Source organism: Hippopotamus amphibius, chromosome X (genome assembly GCF_030028045.1).
Source record: "Hippopotamus amphibius kiboko isolate mHipAmp2 chromosome X, mHipAmp2.hap2, whole genome shotgun sequence".
Taxonomy (NCBI): Eukaryota; Metazoa; Chordata; class Mammalia; order Artiodactyla; family Hippopotamidae; genus Hippopotamus; species Hippopotamus amphibius.
This window is the reverse complement of record NC_080203.1, coordinates 129,874,311-129,882,166: the sequence shown is the minus strand read 5'-3', so window position 1 is coordinate 129,882,166 and position 7,856 is coordinate 129,874,311.

Genomic DNA, 7,856 nt, shown 5'->3' with positions numbered 1-7,856 from the left:
ACAAGGGATATTTTCTGTCTTGTAGTATCCCGGGCATTTTAAGTGCTCTATAATGAGCGTGTATTAATTTTTAATAGAGTTATAGAGTATCTTCAGCAACGTGTAAAGAACACGTGTGGATTTTACCGATGACTCTATATTCATCAGCATTCTTCTATTTCTCCACGGGAGGGCAGCATAAGCACAGGAAACAGTGAAAACAATTTCAAGGTGTTTGGTCTGAGATGGAATGCTGCTGCTCAGTTGTTTATTGGACAGGCTGCTTGTACACATTAATCATGAGATTGTTTATTTTTCTGATCAGCAGAAACTGAGATCTAGGAGGAAAGGCAAGTCACCTATCGTCAGGGACTATCTGGCCTTTACCTTCATGGTTCTCTGTGTGATGAAAAGAGGAAGCTACAGGCCTTTCTCAGCTCCTGAGATGTCCCACACTCGATCTGTGGAGTGTGTGTGTCTCTCTCATAAATACACTCCTTACCTATCAAAGCAACACAAACAGAAAAAGGAAGCTACAGATGTTTGAGACGTGTGCCACCCCTCCCCATACAACTGTCTCCTAATCTACATTTCACCTCAAATGTCTCTTGAGCCTTACCAGTTTCCCTAAGTTCTCTGACAGGGTGGTTTTTAAAGGCTGAGTGGTGTTCCAACCTGTGGACTCGTTGTTTCTTGCTTCCCTGATTTCAATTGGTCATTAATGTGGTATTAACGGCCTTTAAAGTATACAACATTTCCCATGTATAACATATACAGAGAGGGACGTCCCTGGTGGCGCAGTGGTTAAGAATCCGCCTGCCAATGCAGGGGACACGGGTTCAGGACGATCCCACATGCCACAGGGCAACTGAGCCCGTGGGCCACAGCTACGGAATCCCATGTGCCTAGAGACAGGACTCTGCCACAACAGACGCCACCGCAATAAGAAGCCTGCGCGTTGCAATAAGCAATAGCCCCTGCTCTCCGCAACTACAGAAAGCCCCTGAGAAGCAATGAAGGCCCAACGTAGCCCATGAATTTAAATACATACATACTTACATACATACATAACTGAAATTCAAAAGTAAACACACGCATGGAGCCACTGAGCAAGACCCTGGTTGAAACTATATTGTAGAAATATTTACGTGATTTCACCAAGATTACATATAGGATGTACACTGCAACATTTTTCACTTAGAGCAAGAGAGAAAACAGAAAAGGAAAGAAAGAACTTGACGCAAACCTCCCTGAATAGGGGTCCAATTACTAGGTATTTGTAAAAGTAGAGGCTTGAAGATAGGGAAACAAAGCAGGAATCAAGTATCAAAACCGAGTTCTAGCGTAGCCCTCCAATAGCAGAAAAGTTGACTTTATACTGAGAGAAGTCCTACAGCCTCATCTTTTGATCTCCCTTCCCCAGAACTCAGAATCCTGAGCTAATGGTAAAGTGAGATCACAAGGGATATTTTCTGTCTTGTAGTATCCCGGGCATTTTAAGTGCTCTATAATGAGCGTGTATTAATTTTTAATAGAGTTATAGAGTATCTTCAGCAACGTGTAAAGAACACGTGTGGATTTTACCGATGACTCTATATTCATCAGCATTCTTCTATTTCTCCACGGGAGGGCAGCATAAGCACAGGAAACAGTGAAAACAATTTCAAGGTGTTTGGTCTGAGATGGAATGCTGCTGCTCAGTTGTTTATTGGACAGGCTGCTTGTACACATTAATCATGAGATTGTTTATTTTTCTGATCAGCAGAAACTGAGATCTAGGAGGAAAGGCAAGTCACCTATCGTCAGGGACTATCTGGCCTTTACCTTCATGGTTCTCTGTGTGATGAAAAGAGGAAGCTACAGGCCTTTCTCAGCTCCTGAGATGTCCCACACTCGATCTGTGGAGTGTGTGTGTCTCTCTCATAAATACACTCCTTACCTATCAAAGCAACACAAACAGAAAAAGGAAGCTACAGATGTTTGAGACGTGTGCCACCCCTCCCCATACAACTGTCTCCTAATCTACATTTCACCTCAAATGTCTCTTGAGCCTTACCAGTTTCCCTAAGTTCTCTGACAGGGTGGTTTTTAAAGGCTGAGTGGTGTTCCAACCTGTGGACTCGTTGTTTCTTGCTTCCCTGATTTCAATTGGTCATTAATGTGGTATTAACGGCCTTTAAAGTATACAACATTTCCCATGTATAACATATACAGAGAGGGACGTCCCTGGTGGCGCAGTGGTTAAGAATCCGCCTGCCAATGCAGGGGACACGGGTTCAGGACGATCCCACATGCCACAGGGCAACTGAGCCCGTGGGCCACAGCTACGGAATCCCATGTGCCTAGAGACAGGACTCTGCCACAACAGACGCCACCGCAATAAGAAGCCTGCGCGTTGCAATAAGCAATAGCCCCTGCTCTCCGCAACTACAGAAAGCCCCTGAGAAGCAATGAAGGCCCAACGTAGCCCATGAATTTAAATACATACATACTTACATACATACATAACTGAAATTCAAAAGTAAACACACGCATGGAGCCACTGAGCAAGACCCTGGTTGAAACTATATTGTAGAAATATTTACGTGATTTCACCAAGATTACATATAGGATGTACACTGCAACATTTTTCACTTAGAGCAAGAGAGAAAACAGAAAAGGAAAGAAAGAACTTGACGCAAACCTCCCTGAATAGGGGTCCAATTACTAGGTATTTGTAAAAGTAGAGGCTTGAAGATAGGGAAACAAAGCAGGAATCAAGTATCAAAACCGAGTTCTAGCGTAGCCCTCCAATAGCAGAAAAGTTGACTTTATACTGAGAGAAGTCCTACAGCCTCATCTTTTGATCTCCCTTCCCCAGAACTCAGAATCCTGAGCTAATGGTAAAGTGAGATCACAAGGGATATTTTCTGTCTTGTAGTATCCCGGGCATTTTAAGTGCTCTATAATGAGCGTGTATTAATTTTTAATAGAGTTATAGAGTATCTTCAGCAACGTGTAAAGAACACGTGTGGATTTTACCGATGACTCTATATTCATCAGCATTCTTCTATTTCTCCACGGGAGGGCAGCATAAGCACAGGAAACAGTGAAAACAATTTCAAGGTGTTTGGTCTGAGATGGAATGCTGCTGCTCAGTTGTTTATTGGACAGGCTGCTTGTACACATTAATCATGAGATTGTTTATTTTTCTGATCAGCAGAAACTGAGATCTAGGAGGAAAGGCAAGTCACCTATCGTCAGGGACTATCTGGCCTTTACCTTCATGGTTCTCTGTGTGATGAAAAGAGGAAGCTACAGGCCTTTCTCAGCTCCTGAGATGTCCCACACTCGATCTGTGGAGTGTGTGTGTCTCTCTCATAAATACACTCCTTACCTATCAAAGCAACACAAACAGAAAAAGGAAGCTACAGATGTTTGAGACGTGTGCCACCCCTCCCCATACAACTGTCTCCTAATCTACATTTCACCTCAAATGTCTCTTGAGCCTTACCAGTTTCCCTAAGTTCTCTGACAGGGTGGTTTTTAAAGGCTGAGTGGTGTTCCAACCTGTGGACTCGTTGTTTCTTGCTTCCCTGATTTCAATTGGTCATTAATGTGGTATTAACGGCCTTTAAAGTATACAACATTTCCCATGTATAACATATACAGAGAGGGACGTCCCTGGTGGCGCAGTGGTTAAGAATCCGCCTGCCAATGCAGGGGACACGGGTTCAGGACGATCCCACATGCCACAGGGCAACTGAGCCCGTGGGCCACAGCTACGGAATCCCATGTGCCTAGAGACAGGACTCTGCCACAACAGACGCCACCGCAATAAGAAGCCTGCGCGTTGCAATAAGCAATAGCCCCTGCTCTCCGCAACTACAGAAAGCCCCTGAGAAGCAATGAAGGCCCAACGTAGCCCATGAATTTAAATACATACATACTTACATACATACATAACTGAAATTCAAAAGTAAACACACGCATGGAGCCACTGAGCAAGACCCTGGTTGAAACTATATTGTAGAAATATTTACGTGATTTCACCAAGATTACATATATGATGTTCACTGCAACATTTTTCACTTAGAGCAAGAGAGAAAACAGAAAAGGAAAGAAAGAACTTGACGCAAACCTCCCTGAATAGGGGTCCAATTACTAGGTATTTGTAAAAGTAGAGGCTTGAAGATAGGGAAACAAAGCAGGAATCAAGTATCAAAACCGAGTTCTAGCGTAGCCCTCCAATAGCAGAAAAGTTGACTTTATACTGAGAGAAGTCCTACAGCCTCATCTTTTGATCTCCCTTCCCCAGAACTCAGAATCCTGAGCTAATGGTAAAGTGAGATCACAAGGGATATTTTCTGTCTTGTAGTATCCCGGGCATTTTAAGTGCTCTATAATGAGCGTGTATTAATTTTTAATAGAGTTATAGAGTATCTTCAGCAACGTGTAAAGAACACGTGTGGATTTTACCGATGACTCTATATTCATCAGCATTCTTCTATTTCTCCACGGGAGGGCAGCATAAGCACAGGAAACAGTGAAAACAATTTCAAGGTGTTTGGTCTGAGATGGAATGCTGCTGCTCAGTTGTTTATTGGACAGGCTGCTTGGACACATTAATCATGAGATTGTTTATTTTTCTGATCAGCAGAAACTGAGATCTAGGAGGAAAGGCAAGTCACCTATCGTCAGGGACTATCTGGCCTTTACCTTCATGGTTCTCTGTGTGATGAAAAGAGGAAGCTACAGGCCTTTCTCAGCTCCTGAGATGTCCCACACTCGATCTGTGGAGTGTGTGTCTCTCTACATAAATACACTCCTTACCTATCAAAGCAACACAAACAGAAAAAGGAAGCTACAGATGTTTGAGACGTGTGCCACCCCTCCCCATACAACTGTCTCCTAATCTACATTTCACCTCAAATGTCTCTTGAGCCTTACCAGTTTCCCTAAGTTCTCTGACAGGGTGGTTTTTAAAGGCTGAGTGGTGTTCCAACCTGTGGACTCGTTGTTTCTTGCTTCCCTGATTTCAATTGGTCATTAATGTGGTACTAACGGCCTTTAACGTATACAACATTTCCCATGTATAACATATACAGAGAGGGACGTCCCTGGTGGCGCAGTGGTTAAGAATCCGCCTGCCAATGCAGGGGACACGGGTTCAGGACGATCCCACATGCCACAGGGCAACTGAGCCCGTGGGCCACAGCTACGGAATCCCATGTGCCTAGAGACAGGACTCTGCCACAACAGACGCCACCGCAATAAGAAGCCTGCGCGTTGCAATAAGCAATAGCCCCTGCTCTCCGCAACTACAGAAAGCCCCTGAGAAGCAATGAAGGCCCAACGTAGCCCATGGATTTAAATACATACATACATACATACTTACATACATACATAACTGAAATTCAAAAGTAAACACACGCATGGAGCCACTGAGCAAGACCCTGGTTGAAACTATATTGTAGAAATATTTATGTGATTTCACCAAGATTACATATAGGATGTGCACTGCAACATTTTTCACTTAGAGCAAGAGAGAAAACAGAAAAGGAAAGAAAGAACTTGACGCAAACCTCTCTGACAAGGGGTCCAGTTACTAGGTATTTGTAAAAGTAGAGGCTTGAAGATAGGGAAACAAAGCAGGAATCAAGTATCAAAACCGAGTTCTAGCGTAGCCCTCCAATAGCAGAAAAGTTGACTTTATACTGAGAGAAGTCCTACAGCCTCATCTTTTGATCTCCCTTCCCCAGAACTCAGAATCCTGAGCTAATGGTAAAGTGAGATCACAAGGGATATTTTCTGTCTTGTAGTATCCCGGGCATTTTAAGTGCTCTATAATGAGCGTGTATTAATTTTTAATAGAGTTATAGAGTATCTTCAGCAACGTGTGAAGAACACGTGTGGATTTTACCGATGACTCTATATTCATCAGCATTCTTCTATTTCTCCACGGGAGGGCAGCATAAGCACAGGAAACAGTGAAAACAATTTCAAGGTGTTTGGTCTGAGATGGAATGCTGCTGCTCAGTTGTTTATTGGACAGGCTGCTTGTACACATTAATCATGAGATTGTTTATTTTTCTGATCAGCAGAAACTGAGATCTAGGAGGAAAGGCAAGTCACCTATCGTCAGGGACTATCTGGCCTTTACCTTCATGGTTCTCTGTGTGATGAAAAGAGGAAGCTACAGGCCTTTCTCAGCTCCTGAGATGTCCCACACTCGATCTGTGGAGTGTGTGTGTCTCTCTCATAAATACACTCCTTACCTATTAAAGAAACACAAACAGAAAAAGGAAGCTACAGATGTTTGAGACGTGTGCCACCCCTCCCCATACAACTGTCTCCTAATCTACATTTCACCTCAAATGTCTCTTGAGCCTTACCAGTTTCCCTAAGTTCTCTGACAGGGTGGTTTTTAAAGGCTGAGTGGTGTTCCAACCTGTGGACTCGTTGTTTCTTGCTTCCCTGATTTAAATTGGTCATTAATGTGGTATTAACGGCCTTTAAAGTATACAACATTTCCCATGTATAACATATACAGAGAGGGACGTCCCTGGTGGCGCAGTGGTTAAGAATCCGCCTGCCAATGCAGGGGACACGGGTTCAGGACGATCCCACATGCCACAGGGCAACTGAGCCCGTGGGCCACAGCTACGGAATCCCATGTGCCTAGAGACAGGACTCTGCCACAACAGACGCCACCGCAATAAGAAGCCTGCGCGTTGCAATAAGCAATAGCCCCTGCTCTCCGCAACTACAGAAAGCCCCTGAGAAGCAATGAAGGCCCAACGTAGCCCATGAATTTAAATACATACATACTTACATACATACATAACTGAAATTCAAAAGTAAACACACGCATGGAGCCACTGAGCAAGACCCTGGTTGAAACTACATTGTAGAAATATTTACGTGATTTCACCAAGATTACATATAGGATGTTCACTGCAACATTTTTCACTTAGAGCAAGAGAGAAAACAGAAAAGGAAAGAAAGAACTTGACGCAAACCTCCCTGAATAGGGGTCCAATTACTAGGTATTTGTAAAAGTAGAGGCTTGAAGATAGGGAAACAAAGCAGGAATCAAGTATCAAAACCGAGTTCTAGCGTAGCCCTCCAATAGCAGAAAAGTTGACTTTATACTGAGAGAAGTCCTACAGCCTCATCTTTTGATCTCCCTTCCCCAGAACTCAGAATCCTGAGCTAATGGTAAAGTGAGATCACAAGGGATATTTTCTGTCTTGTAGTATTCCGGGCATTTTAAGTGCTCTATAATGAGCGTGTATTAATTTTTAATAGAGTTATAGAGTATCTTCAGCAACGTGTAAAGAACACGTGTGGATTTTACCGATGACTCTATATTCATCAGCATTCTTCTATTTCTCCACGGGAGGGCAGCATAAGCACAGGAAACAGCGAAAACAATTTCAAGGTGTTTGGTCTGAGATGGAATGCTGCTGCTCAGTTGTTTATTGGACAGGCTGCTTGTACACATTAATCATGAGATTGTTTATTTTTCTGATCAGCAGAAACTGAGATCTAGGAGGAAAGGCAAGTCACCTATCGTCAGGGACTATCTGGCCTTTACCTTCATGGTTCTCTGTGTGATGAAAAGAGGAAGCTACAGGCCTTTCTCAGCTCCTGAGATGTCCCACACTCGATCTGTGGAGTGTGTGTGTCTCTCTACATAAATACACTCCTTACCTATCAAAGCAACACAAACAGAAAAAGGAAGCTACAGATGTTTGAGACGTGTGCCACCCCTCCCCATACAACTGTCTCCTAATCTACATTTCACCTCAAATGTCTCTTGAGCCTTACCAGTTTCCCTAAGTTCTCTGACAGGGTGGTTTTTAAAGGCTGAGTGGTGTTCCAACCTGTGGACT